Source organism: Fukomys damarensis, unplaced genomic scaffold (genome assembly GCF_012274545.1).
Source record: "Fukomys damarensis isolate Sample0158 unplaced genomic scaffold, DMR_v1.0_HiC HiC_scaffold_16, whole genome shotgun sequence".
Classification (NCBI taxonomy): Eukaryota; Metazoa; Chordata; class Mammalia; order Rodentia; family Bathyergidae; genus Fukomys; species Fukomys damarensis.
In genome coordinates this window covers 38,163,812-38,178,888 of record NW_022900928.1, presented here as the reverse complement: position 1 = coordinate 38,178,888, position 15,077 = coordinate 38,163,812, and the positions used below count along the sequence as shown (strand labels likewise).

At 41.1% G+C, this 15,077-nt stretch overlaps 1 protein-coding gene across 3 annotated transcripts in view; it reads left to right on the top strand.

The window, feature by feature from the left end:
• Positions 1 to 15,077, top strand: part of Sytl2 (synaptotagmin like 2) — a 132,937-nt gene that overhangs the window by 25,106 nt on the left and 92,754 nt on the right. Inside the window, exon 1 of one of the 3 annotated variants that reach the window (XM_019208886.2) lies at positions 1 to 54. The exons of the other annotated variants lie outside the window; for them this stretch is intronic. The gene's annotated coding sequence lies outside the window, so the exon portion shown is untranslated. The remainder of the gene's footprint in view (positions 55 to 15,077) is intronic. 3 annotated transcript variants of the gene reach the window in all.

Sequence of the window (15,077 nt, the reverse complement as noted above, 5' to 3'; positions counted from 1 at the left end):
ACCTGGGCCGCCAGCGCCCAGCGGAAAGGGAAGGCTTCGCCCAGCCGGGAGAAGGTAACGCGCTGCGTCCGGCCCGGGTTGGGAACACAGGCCAGGGCTGGGGCAACGGGACGCGAGGGGCGGCGGGATGCAGTCCGAGCCCGGCAGGCAGCACGGCAAAGGAGCGCAGCGGTTTCTGGTTTTGCCTTCTCTGCCCGCCCGCTGTGTTACCTGGAGAATCTCCTTTCCTCCTCTGGGTCTCCGTTTCTGTTCTATGTGGGAGTTGGTATAGAATGATGTTCTTTAGCCTTCCGGCTCTAAGATGTGAACTGAGTTTTGACACCCGACAAGCTCCCTTCCTCAGTTTCTCACCGTGCCAGCGTCAGCCCCTGCTGCCCAGGACGCCGTCTCCGCAAAGCTGGGGTGCCGGGTGGGGATACAGCTGAGCTGCCGCGTGTCTGGGGCGTCCACGGGTGTGTTCAGGTGAGGAACGGTAGTGAGTTAGAGCCGATTCACAGGTGGGTCACGGGAAAGGAAGGCAGGGGAAGGGGGCTGAAGGTTTGTCCTTTGAAAATAAGCAGCTTTGTTTTGGAATTTTGTCTCTACATCCCAGACTTTGTCCCACGAGAAACGTAAATCACAAGAGAGAGGTTTATCATCTTTCGAAGTGAAACCGATTGCTTCAGGGCTAGGACAGAGCCCCACCAGCATGTAGGAAGTGGGTTTCTCTCTCTCTGTATCCATCCTGCCACCTCCCTCTTCCTTTTCCTTTCTCTTCTCCTTATTCACCCCCCTTGACTTTGAGGGGCTGCACTTCCTGCCTTGATGAAAAGTCTTATTTTCATTCAGTGTTGATTGGTGACCAGCAGCCCCCAGAGCTGACATGCAAGCAGTTTGTCTTAGTTTTGTGAAAAGAAAGTTTTATTCGATTGTCCTTCTTCTTTGTAAGAATCTTTTTTTGTCTCTCTCTTGTACTCTGAGTAACTACTTTGAAGATAATGATACACAGTGTATTAACTATTGTTAATCTATTATTTTGTTATGAAATTTTGTTTTACTTTTTCACTAAAAAAATAAAAAGCCCTACGACCCCCACCTGGTGGAGAGGGGGTTGGGACAGACCTGGGAGGTGGGAGGGAGGATTTGAGCTGCTCTCCAGCTTCCTGTCGCTTTGTCATCCATTCCCTGCTATTAAGGTGGCCCCTACCTGTCAGCCAGCTGGAGGAGGTAGAGTAGCTGAGGGCTTTGATGGGTTTCTGTAGATCTGGAGCACTTCCCTCCCCTCAGCTTCTCTCACACTTGTAGTTCTTTTGCCCGCTTCACCTGTTGTGTCCAGGTGAGATCAGATTCCAGGACCCACCAAGAGGGACCAGGAAGGAGAAGGTGTGGAGAAGAGGGCATGACACTGTTGACTTTTCTTGGGCACTCACTTTGGGCCAGTGCTCACTCTTCTGCACATAAGGTGTCCTTAATTTTCACAAAGGCACAGGAAGGGTAGAACTTCACTGTACAGATGAGAAACCGAGGCTCAGAAATATCACTTCTCTTAGTCACATAGCTAGTAAGTTAGTAGTGGGGATTAAAATCCAGCCTCTAATTCTAAACCTGTGTTCTTTAAACTTTTTTTTGAACTCCTTGAGTAAGGGCAATCTGGAAGGACAAAAGCAACTAACATTATTGAGCTCTTACCAAGTGTTAGACATTGCTCACAGTATCTTAGAAGTTTCATGTCATTAACGGTGCAGAAGTTTTGGTATAGTGGATGGACCAGTGATGGCCTTCCTGCCTCAGCAGTGGTCCTGTTCCAGAAGGCCTGCCTGATCCACCCAGCTGCCAGTGTGTGGGTGGGGCAGGGGCCCTGTTTGTTTTATCCTAGAAGTGGTTTGGGGTCTAATAAAAGATTGATTGTCCACATCAGATCAGTTAGACCTGACCGTTAGCTTGTGAATGATCTCACTATCCCCTAAGAGGCCCTTTTCAGGCTTCACTCAATAAACATTTGTGGAATGAATGAATTAGCACCTTGTGCAGAGTGGTCTGCTGCCCTGGAGAAATATGAGCCAGTTCAGGGGCAGCTGGGCCCTGTCCTCAAAAACTACAGTGCCAGGCCAGGCTGTTATATCCCTAGGGCAAGGGTTTGAACTGTGCCCCTGTGGGCTTCTGGAATTTCCTGGTTAAAAAGTTTGCTGCCACCTGCTTTATAAGGAGTTTTAAAGGAAATATCTCATGAAGAGAATTTGACTGTTTTTCCCCCAACTAACTTAAAAGAGTGACTTGGTATTAATGAGGTGATTACCCTCTCAAAAAGGAAGTAGGGAAATAAGATGGTACTGATTGCCTTAGGGATTCCTATTCTCTATGGAAGAGCCCTCAGTGGGAAAGAAGACTCGCAAGTGTTCCTGGGAATTGTGATCTGGATTGGTTGGCCTTAGGAATCTTGAAAACTATTTTAGGGACTCAAGGTTAGATTTTTATTTGTTTTTATGATATGTGGATCTCAGTTTAAGTATATAGAAATATGTTCCTCAAAATATTTGAGTAAAATCAGTGTTCTGGCAAATTGTTTTATATTCTTGGTGCCTAGGGATACTCAAATGAAGAAGCAGGGCAAAAGTTTTGGTCTGGGGGCTTATAGTACTATTTCCATTTTCCATTCTCTGGTTCACAGGAACAGAGCTTAAATGACCCTTTCCCCATTTTCCAGAATAAAGAATATGTTTTAAAAATAAATGTAGTCTTGGGCTGGGGGTTTAGCTCAATGGTTCTACCACCTGCCTTGCAAGCCCAAGGACCCAAGTTCAATCCCTGGTACCAAAAAAAAAAAAAAAAAAAAAAAAAGTATTCTATTACCTCCTTGCTTTCTTATTACCAAAACTATATTTATCGCAGACAAAGGATAAAATACAGATTACTACTAAAACAATGATTGAATTGATACATCTATACTCAGGAATAACTAATGGCGAACTTGGGATGTAATTTGCTAAATCTTTTTTTTCTGCATACATATGTAATTTGAAAACAAATACATTCCTTAGTTTTGATTGAATTCTTATCAAAGTTAAAAACTATCTCATTGAAAGATATAGAAACTAAATTATGAATATATTTTAAAAATATAAACGTTAATCCTGTTTGTGAGCCGTGAAGTTTAACACACATGGCTCCTCCATTATTCCCTGTGTCCTTTAGCCTCTAGCAGAGAAATGTGTCAGGCTGTGAGGCTGCTGCTGGAGCTGTAGGGTCAAGCTGTGCTCCTTGCTCCATGTCTCAAATGGAACAGAATAGACTGTAGTTCAGTGTTACTCGTGTGCAAAATGTGAGCAGAAAATGCAAAACCTTCTTTTGGAAGTGAGAAGAAGAGTGCCCTAAACAAAGTCTTTATTCTAGTACTGCATTTCATTACTTGTGTAACGTTGGACAACACAGGTAACTTATTTAAGGTGGTTTTTCTCAATTGTAAATTTGAGATTAGAAACCTTGTGTCAGTTAGAGTTCCATTACTATGACAAAATACCCGAGAGAATCAGATTACAAGGAGGAATGGTATATTTTGGTTCATAGTTTCAGTCTATGGTCAGTTGACTCTTGCTTTTGGGTCCATGAAGACACCAAATATCATGACAGAGAACATGTGGTAGAGGAAACTTGCTCACCTCTTGGCAGGCAACAGGCAAAGAAAGAGACAGGAAGTGGCCAAGGTTCCAAAGTCCCCTTCAAGGGCACACACTTCTAGTGACCTAACTTCCTTCTACTAGGCCTTCCTCCTAAAGATTGCACCACTTCCCACTAACACAAAAACTTTCAACACATAAGCCTTTGGGATAATTTAGATCCAAACTATAACATTACTCTACTTTCCTACTAGAATCACCGAGAGGATCAAGTATCAGGTGTTATTGTTTGTTACTTGAATGCATGAAAATGTGTGCTACTTAAACAGTGCTTAAACATTGTCAGACTTTATGAAATACTGGAATCAAACCCTTGACTTAAAAGTAATAGACTAAATTATAGTTTAAATTATATACTGGAATTTTACGCTGTTTCCTTCACAGAATCTAGGATTCCTTGGTGGCTAGTATCTCACTAGTCTTTATCATAATCCTGAACAGAAGAAAAGGAGAAAAGATAGTGTCATTTTGTAAGATAAAGGCAAGCTTGCCATTCAGAGGAACTATTTGTTTGCACAGGGAGTTCCTGAAGGTTGTCCTTACTTATATTAAACAAGGCAGAGGCTTGCACGGAGGCAGCATTAAGAGAACCTGGAAAGGCAGTGTACCCCTAGAGGGCATGGTGAGTGCCATCAGCCAGTGCCACAAGGGGGCTCTCAGGCATACACCCTGCTCCTGCCTGCTTCGGAGCCAAAGGACCCTGCATTGGAAGGCAAGTGGCTTGGCTTTTACCCCTGCATCTCCCAAAGACAGTTTGTAATAGTTGAGTTTAGTCACATCCTCCTTTTGAGCCTTGGATTTTATTATCTATAAAATTAGGGAGTTTGATCAGCTAAGGTTTCTTCCAGTTTAAAAAGTCTTTTATTTTCCATTTCTGTCTGTTCAAATAGCAGTCTAATAGAGAATTACCACATCTAGATGATGTAAGTGTTGGAAAATGTTCCTGTTTTTTGTTGTTTGGAGCTTTTGGTGATTTTCTAAGGACCTTCCCACTTGACTGCCCTCCATAGATCATTGAGAACAGAGTTATTTGTGTGTTATGGTTAATCTAGCACCTCCACCTTGGGTGCTTTGACACTTTGAGAGATATGCCAGCCATCTAAAACTGGGGGTGGGCCCTTTGTATCATCGAAAGCTTTAGAAGTTCAACATCACTGGAATAGAATGTTGTGAAGAAAGAACAGTTCTGGGGCAAGTTTTGGAAAGTGTACAGAAACAATGAAAGCAGGTTTTTATGGTAATTGTGTGGCACTAAATGCCTTCTCCGTCATTGAATACAGTAATTTTACTTCCTGCCTCTTGACCACTTTGCTCTGTGTTACCTTTGCAGAATGTGGAAAGGCACGTGACTCCCTTCTTGAGTTTCTTAGTTCTAGAATAGTGAGCGACAGGCTACTGAAGACAGGAGCCAGAGAATGTAGCTTCAGCTGGAAAAGGAACAAGATGAAAAGATCAATTTGAGAACAGATTGAACCCCCAAGGGCTTGGACTGTGTAGCTAAATGCTGCATCTATATTGCCTGGCATAGTTGCTGGCACTCAGTAAAGTATTTCAAATTGAAAAATAAATGAACAGGTGGAAGAATGAATTAATCCTTCTCCTGAATTGAAGGCTTTGCTGAAGTGCAATGCAGTGTACCTTTGACAGTTGCAATGATTTCTCTATGTACTTATAATCTACAGAAACCCTTCCCTGTATATTCTCTCTCACATTAATGACTGAGATAAAAGAAGGCCTAAATTAAGGCATTTGCTAATGGCACACTTTGCAGCTGTGACAGAAATAGATTGGGTTTATTACTCTTAGATGTCTTCTTCCTAAAATGATAAAAAAATATTTGGGTTAGGCATAGGACCTAGCAAGCAATTCCACAAATTTGCATTCTGAGCTGGAAGAAGAAAAGCATCATTTGACTTCTGGGTGAACAGACATTTCTTTTTTCCCTTGCAGAGCATTGTTTTACTGTAAGTCTTGACAGAATGTGATGCCATCATCCGCTAATCAGACAGATATGTTTTGTGCCACTATTACTCATGGCCACAGGCGCCTGGGCTCTCCTGCCTCTGGCTGAGTCATTTGGTTAAAGCATAAGGCCATGAGGCTGAAGGCTGGGCTTGGTACCGGGCCAGACCGAGGTCTGTGCCCTGACCATTTCTGTCCCCTCTGCCAGTGATCTGTGTTGGGAAGAGAATAGTTGTGACATGTTTGATTCTTCAGGGCAGATTCTTTACCCCTGTTGGTTTTAAACTAGTCATTTGTGTTGTAGAAACAAAGGATCTGGATTTTCAGTTCGACTCTTTCTAGAATATATTCTAGGATTGTTTCAGTTTTACCATTTTGGAATATTTTCAGGGGATGCATGTCGAGACCTTTGATGTCCCCATGTCTGGAGTGTTATTATAGCATGTAATCTCTTTGATGTGTCTGTGAAATGGAACGATCATACCTGCTTCACAAAGTTGTTGAGAAGAATGGATGAGGTCATATATTTAATGAAAACCAGTGAAACAGATACTGAAGCGGGGTGGTTGGCCAAAGATGCATCAGCCAAACACTCACCACCTCGTATACATCTGGAGCCATTTTAATTTAACTACAGTTTCTGTGTGACACATTCAAGATAACTTATGAGTAGTAGTTGGAGCAGAGATTTGGATCCATGCAGTCTGACTCTAGACTCTATGCTTTGGATCATCAAAATATAATCTCATGTATTTATATCCTACCTGTACCCTAGGAGCACTCTGCTTTATTTTTCATGAAATCAGAAAGCTTCAACCTGAGTTCTACATGCCAAAGCGAAATTTATAGCCTGACCAGTATTTTGACCACATAGGAGAGTACTTTAAAATGGGCCTGTTGAAGAAATCTAGGAAAATTTTTTACACAGAAATGGTAATAATTAATGAATTTAAATATTTTAGGAACTATCTGGGGTTGACCTGAGACCGCAGAGTGATGAGTTAGCAACTCAGTGGCCCATTTAAGAATCAGTGCTGTCCTGGAATACAGTAACTAAGGTGCTATGCATAGAAAGTTAAGTACTGGTTCTATTTATATTAGGTAATTCACATCACTCATGTCCTTTACTTAGAAAAACAAAAATGATGTCCTGTTTTGCATTCCTTTTGGAAATACTACAAAGGGTAATCATAAACAGAGGGTTATCTATTGAGCACATCCTGTGTGTCAGGCCCTCGCTCATCTAATTGGCAGGACAGAGCTCTGAAGTAGATGATAATTATCTATTCTACTGAAGAGGAAATGGCAGCAGAAGTTAAGTACTTCTAGTAAAAGAGTTAGTACATGAGAAAGCAAACACTGGAACTCAAGTTGCTTAAAGCATGTGCTCTGTACTGTCCTCACTTTCTGGGGGCAGTTCTTTAGAATAGAGATACAGTATTATGCTCATGTTTATTGAATCCTGAGTTGAAACATATTGTTTGGCATGAGTCTGGTAAAACATAGTATTTGAGACTGAATCTGTCTCAGAAAACCTGAGCATATTTCTGCTACCTTTAGTGGTGCAGTGATGGATTTGACAGACTATTCTTGGAAAAATATCAGGTTCTCCCAGCGTACCATGTCCTTAGGAGTTTGATGCTTATTACTGCAGTTAAAGAGAGCACAAGTGTGGAGTAGAGCTCCTGAAAAGTGGCTCTGGGGAACTGGAGGCTGTCTTTTATTTATGCTTTATTTCTGGAATATCCTAATCATGTTTTATTTGGGGTACCACAGGTTGAAAATTGAGAGGGAATATGCTGAAGAACTTGAGTGAAAATAAAGTGGATCTTCATGCTGTACATTAGGGGATTTATTAAAATTGAATCTTTATATCAGTTCCTCTACTTAGACCACTTAAATGTGACACTTTTTAACTGCATATTTTGGTTGAGTGCTAATTGCTTGGGACCAGAAGTGTTTTATGTTGTGGCATTTGGAATATTTGTCTGTCCTTAATGAGATATGTTGGTTAACTGCATACAAATTGTATAACTGACAATGTGAGGTAGGAAGAAAAGGGCTAAAGGTGTAGGGGAAATGGGAAGAGTAGGGGAAAGGAAATAAGGGACAAGAAAAAATATGAGAAAATGGAAAAATGGAAACAAAGTCTTTGTGAGTAGGGAAGGGTGGAGCAGGTGAAGGGAGGGCAGGGTAAGGGGAAAAAATGAGAACCAAGACCTGTCATGTAAAGGTACAAGATCCCAATGATGAATTTATCTGTACTGTATACTTAAAAAGTACCAATAAATTCAATAAGATTAAAAAGAGAGAGAGAGAGAGATGTTGGGATAGGACCTAAATCTAAACAATGAAAATCATTTATGTTTTCTATAGCCTTTATTCAAAGCTTGAAGGTAATTTTATACAATATTTTTAGTGTGGCTATGTTTTTACTGTATCTCATCACATGAGGTCCAGAGTAGAAATTTCTACTTATAATATCAGTCAGTGTTCAAAAATATTTCTAATATGGAGCACTTTAAATTTTGGACTTTCAAATTAGGAATACTCAACCTATAATGTGCATGCTAAAATACTTTTGAAATAGCACTACCACCTTTCTGTAAATATCATCACTGTGTTCTTGCTGGAATCTTAAAGGTACTTTGCCATCTCATGGTTAATAGTTGATAGTTTTGAGGTAGAAAGTTAGAAGCTGGAATTATGAACCACAGTGTCCAGCAAAGTGATGGGAAAGAGAATTTAGGAAAAGTGTTGCTAGCTAATGTTCATGGCCAAGTGTGAGTCTGGAATCCCATGTTTCCTGCAAAACCATTTTGTAGTGGAATAAACTTGGCTTTGCAATCCAGTATATTTCCACTTAAACCTTAGACCCACTTACTAGCTGTGTAGTTGAACATGTAACTTAAATGCTCTGGGTTTCAGTTGCCTGTTCTGAAAACATTATTTCATTATCTTACATTGAGGCTCCAGGAAATAAATGAGATAAAGAATATATTGGCCAGTATTGTGCATTGCAGTCACTATTTAAAAAATATTAGTTCCCTTCTCTTCCTTTTTCTTCTCTCTGCTTCCCTTTCTCTTGGTTTCCTCTCTTGGCATTTGAGGGTGACAATCATAAGGTAATGTACATAGTACAATGCAGTGAATATTCTAGTAGGAGTACACACAGCTTATTATGAGATTGTAGAGAGAGTAACTGCCTAGAAGAGTTGGAAGGTGAAAATGAGCTAGACCCATGACTGAGTAGCAGTTTTCTAGGTTGGAAAAGGAGTAAGGGGAAAGTAACAGGGTGAAGAACATTTTACATTGAAAGACATGGCGAAAGGAAGGGCATGGGATCAGGAAGAGACCAGAAAGTGGGCGTTTAGGGCAGGTAGAGATGAAACAGCTGCTAAGATGGCGAGCTCTTGGCCAAAATCAGGGTACAAATTTACCCTTTACCTTAGAGGCTGTAAGAAACTCACTGAAATTTCTCAATATTATGAGTGAAATAACTAAATTTATCTTTATGATAGTAACACTGTCCAAAGTATAAAAGATAAATTTGGAGTTAATTTGTACACTTTTTTTGAACTTGTGGGCACAGATGAGATACCACATTTTAAAACTTTGTTGGGAAAAGTTAATGTAGTTGTAGAGATGGTCTTGGTATTTAACACTTCTACAAAACGGTGCATAATGTGTTGGAAAATGGTGACTCTATATACCAATCTATGAGATGGATCTCATTGGAGCCAAATTATTTTTAAAAGGTGAGTATGTCCTGATTTAGGGCTAAGCATATTTGCCATTTTAAATAAAAGATCCAGGTGTGCTTTTAGTGAAATGGGTGTCTTGAACCTAGAAAAAAATGTTGTAAGCTCCTTATGTCTCCAGAATTGAGTTTAAGATTCTAGGAATAGTTGACACCCAATACATGCTGAATTTGGTTAGTGTTTTGTAGAATTTCTCAAGCTTGGTGAGCCCTATTGTGGTTAGCAGTTTCTAAGTTTCCTGGGGGGAGGAGCAGAGAGGCTTGGGCTACAAAATGTATCATCTATGTGAAATTTTAAGAAACTGGATATCTCTTCTCCCCAAGTAGTCAGGATCTGATGAAAGTAGACACAAGTACATGTTTGCTAGATCTGTGTTTGTTTTCTGGAGTGTTGTCTGCTTTATTCAGACCAGAGGGAAAACCTGACATGTACCTGGAATTCCTTGGGGGAAAGCCACTGGGGAGGTTGGCCTTGGATACTAGAGGTTCCTAAATATACAATCACTTGCTTCCCCACATGAACTAATAAGTGGCCAGGAGCCAAGGGTGTGGAGGAAATGTGGCTCCACCTGTCACATTCTGCCCGTGACAGATGTGACCTACCACGAAGCTGAGCACAGGTGTTTGCTTGGCGTAGGAGGAAGTGAGAAATGGGTGGCTATGTTTATTTTTTCTCTTCTCTAGAAAACTTTCCCCAAGATTACTTTGAGCCATCAGGAATTAGAAGGAAATATTGCGCTGACATTCAGTGCTCAGAGAGCAAGATGTACATTTTAAATTCCTTGGAGACATCTCACATTGGGCTTTTAGAAAAGTACGCCTTTGAACTTGACCTCCTTCCTGTGCCAAGGCCCATGTCCTTCTCACTGTGCTTATCAAGTCTAGAGTTGGTCCTCTTGATAGATTCTGTTTGATCTCTTTCTTTAAGACCAAATCACCAATACTGAGGAACTGCATGGGAATAGTCAGGTCCTTGAGGGTTTATTTGCCATTTCAGGAGGGTTGTTACCTTTAGATGCGTTGACAAAGTATATGGGCTTATTGTAACTGCCAAGTATGGCATGATTGGTTGTTCTTTACTGAAATTTGTTGGTATTTTTTAAAAACTATTAAACAATAAACATTTATTGACGAAAGGGGTAGCATGAATGTCAGACGTGCAGATGAGTTAATTAATTCAATAGATACTGAGGGCTTACTATTTTCTTATGGCCAGAACTTGCTTTAGGTGCAGAATCCAGTGAGGAAGACAGATATCTACCATTACTATGTGGTATTGTGTTAATGGATGTGAGCACAGAGGTGCAGTATGGTGGTGAAAGACAAGGGAAAACAAACACCTGGAAGAGGTGACACTTAAGAGAATTGAATGACTAGGAATCAGGAAGTCAAGAAGGGTAGGAAATAATGTGGAGGGTATGGTTTCACGTTCAGGCAAGGCTGGCAGGACTGATGCCCGAGAGGTAGGAGTGGGCTGATTGATCTTGGAGAGCTTTGGACATTTCTTTAAGGAGACAAAACTTTTTTTTTATGGACTTTTACACCCCTTTATCAAGTTTACCCTGTCATTTACTCTCAAATTCTGCTGTCCTTAAAATCGTGGCTGTATAGTTATCACAGCAGATTTTCTTTTCTTTCTCTAATTGGTTTAGTAGGTTTTCTCTCTCTGTCTCTGTCTCTGTCTCTGTCTCTGTCTCTGTCTCTCTCTCTCTCTCTCTCTCTCTCTGTCTCTTTTGAGACAAGGTCTTGCTATGTAGCTTGTAGTTGAGGCTGGCCTTGAACTCACTATGTAGCCCAGACTGGCCTCAAACTCACAATCCTCCTACCTTGGCTTCCCGAATACTGGGATTACAGGACTGTGCTACAAGGCCTGGCCTGGCCTATTCTTCTTATGGCCATCATCATATGCCTCTATGTGTTATCAGTCTTTTTGTACTCATCTCATTCTTCTCTATTAGCGCAAAAGCTCCTAGAGGGAAAGGACTCAGGGGACTTAGTTCCTTAAAGCCCGTATCCCAGAAGGCCGACCCAGTACAAGTGAGTTGAATGAAAATATTTTGAAGTGCTGAGTTATGTGGGATATCAGAATGCAGTGGTTGGGCCGGGGATTTAGCTCAGCTGTTCGGTGGCGTGCCTTGCAAGTGCAAGGACCTGAGTTCAATCCCTGGTACCAAAAAAAAAAAAAGAATTCAGTGGTCAATGGAAAGTTGTTAAATAGATATTTGAATTTTTGTTCCCATGTGAGCAGAAAAGAATTAGCATAGCAAATCTGAAACTGCTCATCCTTACAAAGACCGATATTCAAGTTTTTTCCTTGGCTGGTATATGGAAATTTGAATTTCAAGAGGGTTTCTCCTAATCTAAATGATGAGAGTAGCCCACTGTACCTTGGCTGTTGATATAAAGTGTGTTTTGTGCTGAGTATCTGCATTTCTTCTAGGAGTCTTGGGTATATGCCAGGCAGGGGGAATGTATACAACCAGCTTCTCCCCCATACCCTGCGCATTACATCTCTAATGAAATAATGTGGATGATAACATTTCACATATTTTATCACAGCTTGTTGTATGTCCTGTGAGACTCCACTGGGAGAGGACCCTTTGTTATGGTTTATACCTACCTCCTCCCAAAGCCATGGACTCAAGTGCTCATAGGTGGGGCTTTTGAAGGGTAATTGAAACATGAGGGCACGTGGGTTAGTCTGCTGATGAGTTTATAGCTAAATGTGATTTTAGAGATGAACCCTGGTTGGGGCCGTGGCCTGGAATTTCCCTCCTCCTCCTTTGATTCTGTCTGCCTCTTGCTGCCATACCACAAGCTCATTCTCCTCTACTATACCACTCTGCCAAGCTGCTTTACCTTGGGGATGGCCAACTACAGACTGAAACCTCTACAAACTGTGAGCCAAAATAAACCTTTCCTATGAATTGTGGTGTTGGTTATTGTATTCAGTGATGAGAAAGTAAAACGGATTTTGGTAACAGAGAAGATGGGCTGTTGCTCTGATACTACCTGACCATGTAGTTCAGAAGTCTTTGGAATTGGCTTATGGGAGGAGTTTAGAAAGGTTTGGAGATGCTGGCTAGAAAAGCAGTCCTAGAACGTTGTAAGCTGATCTTGGTTCAAAATTCTGAGCGCAGAAGGCCAGAATGCTGATTAAAAGGCAGAAAGAATAGACCAGGCCCAGGAAGGTTTAATTCAGAACAAGGACTCCATTTGTAGTTGGACACTAGGCCAAGTGTGTTATGTTCCGGTAAAAAATTTGTCTACATTTTGCTCCTGTAATGAGACATTGAGAGGACTGAGATTAAGACCAGTGAAGTAATTAATCTGGCAGAGGAAGTTTGAAAGCAGTTTAATGTTGAGGCTATGGCATAGGTATTGTACTTGAGAATCAAGACCAAAAGACACACTTGACTGGTTGAAAAGTTTTGAGTTTGGCCAGAAAATGAAGCTTTGGTAAAGTTGAGGCCTGCAAAGATGGAGCTGAGGAGAGTCTGATTACTAAAAAGGTTAGCATTAGAAAGAAGCCAAATACTTTGGAATGGGACAATAGAAAAATGGCTTAAGGTCATACAAGGACCAACCAAGGCCCTGCACTTTAAAGGCTCAAAATTGCAAAAGTAAGACTTTGCTTTGAGAAGAGAGGTCTAGGATACTCTTTTGCAGAAAGGCAGCTAAGCAAATTGATTCCCTGTGCTCATCCATCCAGGTATTTTGAGGCTTCTGCTACCACCAGTAAGATGCAAAAGGGCTCAGCTACTGCTCTAGCTGTGGCAAACATTGGCATCATCCACATGGTGCTAGTTTTATAGGCAAGCAGAACACAAGAGTTGTGGGGTCCGGGAGTCTTCTGTCCAGATTTCAGAAGAGGGCCTGGGAGGCTAGGGTGTTGCTCCTGAGAGGGCAGTGTATGAGGCTGGTTTGAAGCTGAAAGTGCAATAGAGACCCAAGAATGCCAGGAATGTGGAACCTCTGAGGAAAGCTGCAAGGAGTAACAAAGCCTGCCCGAGAAAGAAGCCATGAGGGCTACAACCACTGGCAGTGCTGTAGAGTCAGGGCTACCCATGTCCTTTGGAGTTCACTTCTTACCACATGGTTCCAGTTGCTGAACATGGAACTGCAGGACTTAATGTTTGTCCTGCTGTGTTTCGCTCTGGTTTTGGTCCCATTCCTTTTTATCCCCCTTTCTCCCTTTTGTAATGGAAATGTTTACCTTGTACCTTTGTATGTTGGAAGTGTTTAACTTTGTTTTGATTGTTATAGAGGCTCAAAACTAAGAGTTTGCCTTAAATGTCGGAGGAGACTTTTTACTTGGAGTTTTCAGCAGTTCTGAAACAGTTAAATCTTTGGCAACTCTTAGAGGTGGAGTAAGTGCATTTTGCATAAAGGGATTATCTTTTGGGGGCCAGGGGTAGAATGTCAGGTTTATATCTAGATGTCCCGGCAAAGCCTCATGCACCAATAGGTGGGGCTTTTGGAAGTGACTGGGTCATGGGGATGTGATAATTACCAGTGGATCAGTCCAATGATGAATTTATAGCTAAATGTGATATTGGAAGGTAAAGCTTGGACAGAGGAGGTGGGTCACTTGGGGGCATGGCCTGAAAAGGGTCTCTCTCCCTCTGTCTTCTCTTGATCTCTCTCTGCTTCCTGCCACCCTGCTTGGAACCAACTAAATATGGACTGAAACTTCTACAAACTCTGAGCCAAAGTAAACCTTTCCTCCTTTAAGATGTGGGGGTCAGGTATTGTGTGTCAGTGAGGAGAAAGTAAGTACGATACCTTGGAAGCTTGTGCCTGGCTTTCCTCTGTCTTTGCCCTGTATACTTTTTCCTTTGCTGACTTTTCTTTTTATCCTTTTACTGTAATAACTCATAGCTATAAGTATGACTGTATGCAATCTTCAGCTCTAAGGCTAGGCTTGGGAATCTGTTAACCATACCATGAAATGCCACAAATGTAGAGCGAAAACCTTTTTTTTTTTTTAAAGTAGGAATTTGTAGATATGAAAGACTCAGAGAGGTTACTGGTCCTTCATGAGAGGAGCCTGTTTCTTAATATATAAATCATATGAGAGAGATGCTTATGAAGCTTTCATGGTCGTTTTTCATTCTGTCAGCTAAATCAGATTTCACTTTCCAGCAATAAATATCAAGCTTTGAAATTCCAAGCCTGGAGAGTGTTAGAATCTGTAATGATTTTTCTGTTGAACTGGGGTGGGGGTTTCACATAAAAACCAGACTTGGGATCAGTGAGTACAGATTATGGTGCAGTATGAGGTAGAAGAGTGGACAGGTAGGGTGTGGCCAGCAGGGAAGGTCTAGGCATAAATATAGATGTCTTAAGATTTTATTGATCAGGTAGGATATAGCTAACAAAAAGGACAATAGAGATTAGCATTTTCTAATGAAACATTTTTATATAACTTTACAGTTTTCAAAATACTTTCACATATGGTATCATTTAATGCTAAAATAACCCTATTAGGTAGCTGATATTGTCAGCTCAGAGATGAGTTAACTATGATTCAGGAAAAAAATGAATAGCTTATCCAGTGTTCTATTGTCAGTTTGAGATAGAACTACAGCTCAAATTCAACTGTTCTAATTTTAAATCTAGATCTAGTGAAATGTAAGAGTGATGAAGTCTTCTAGCCTCTTGATGTACTTGGGTTTTTTTTTTTTTTTTTTTTTTTTATA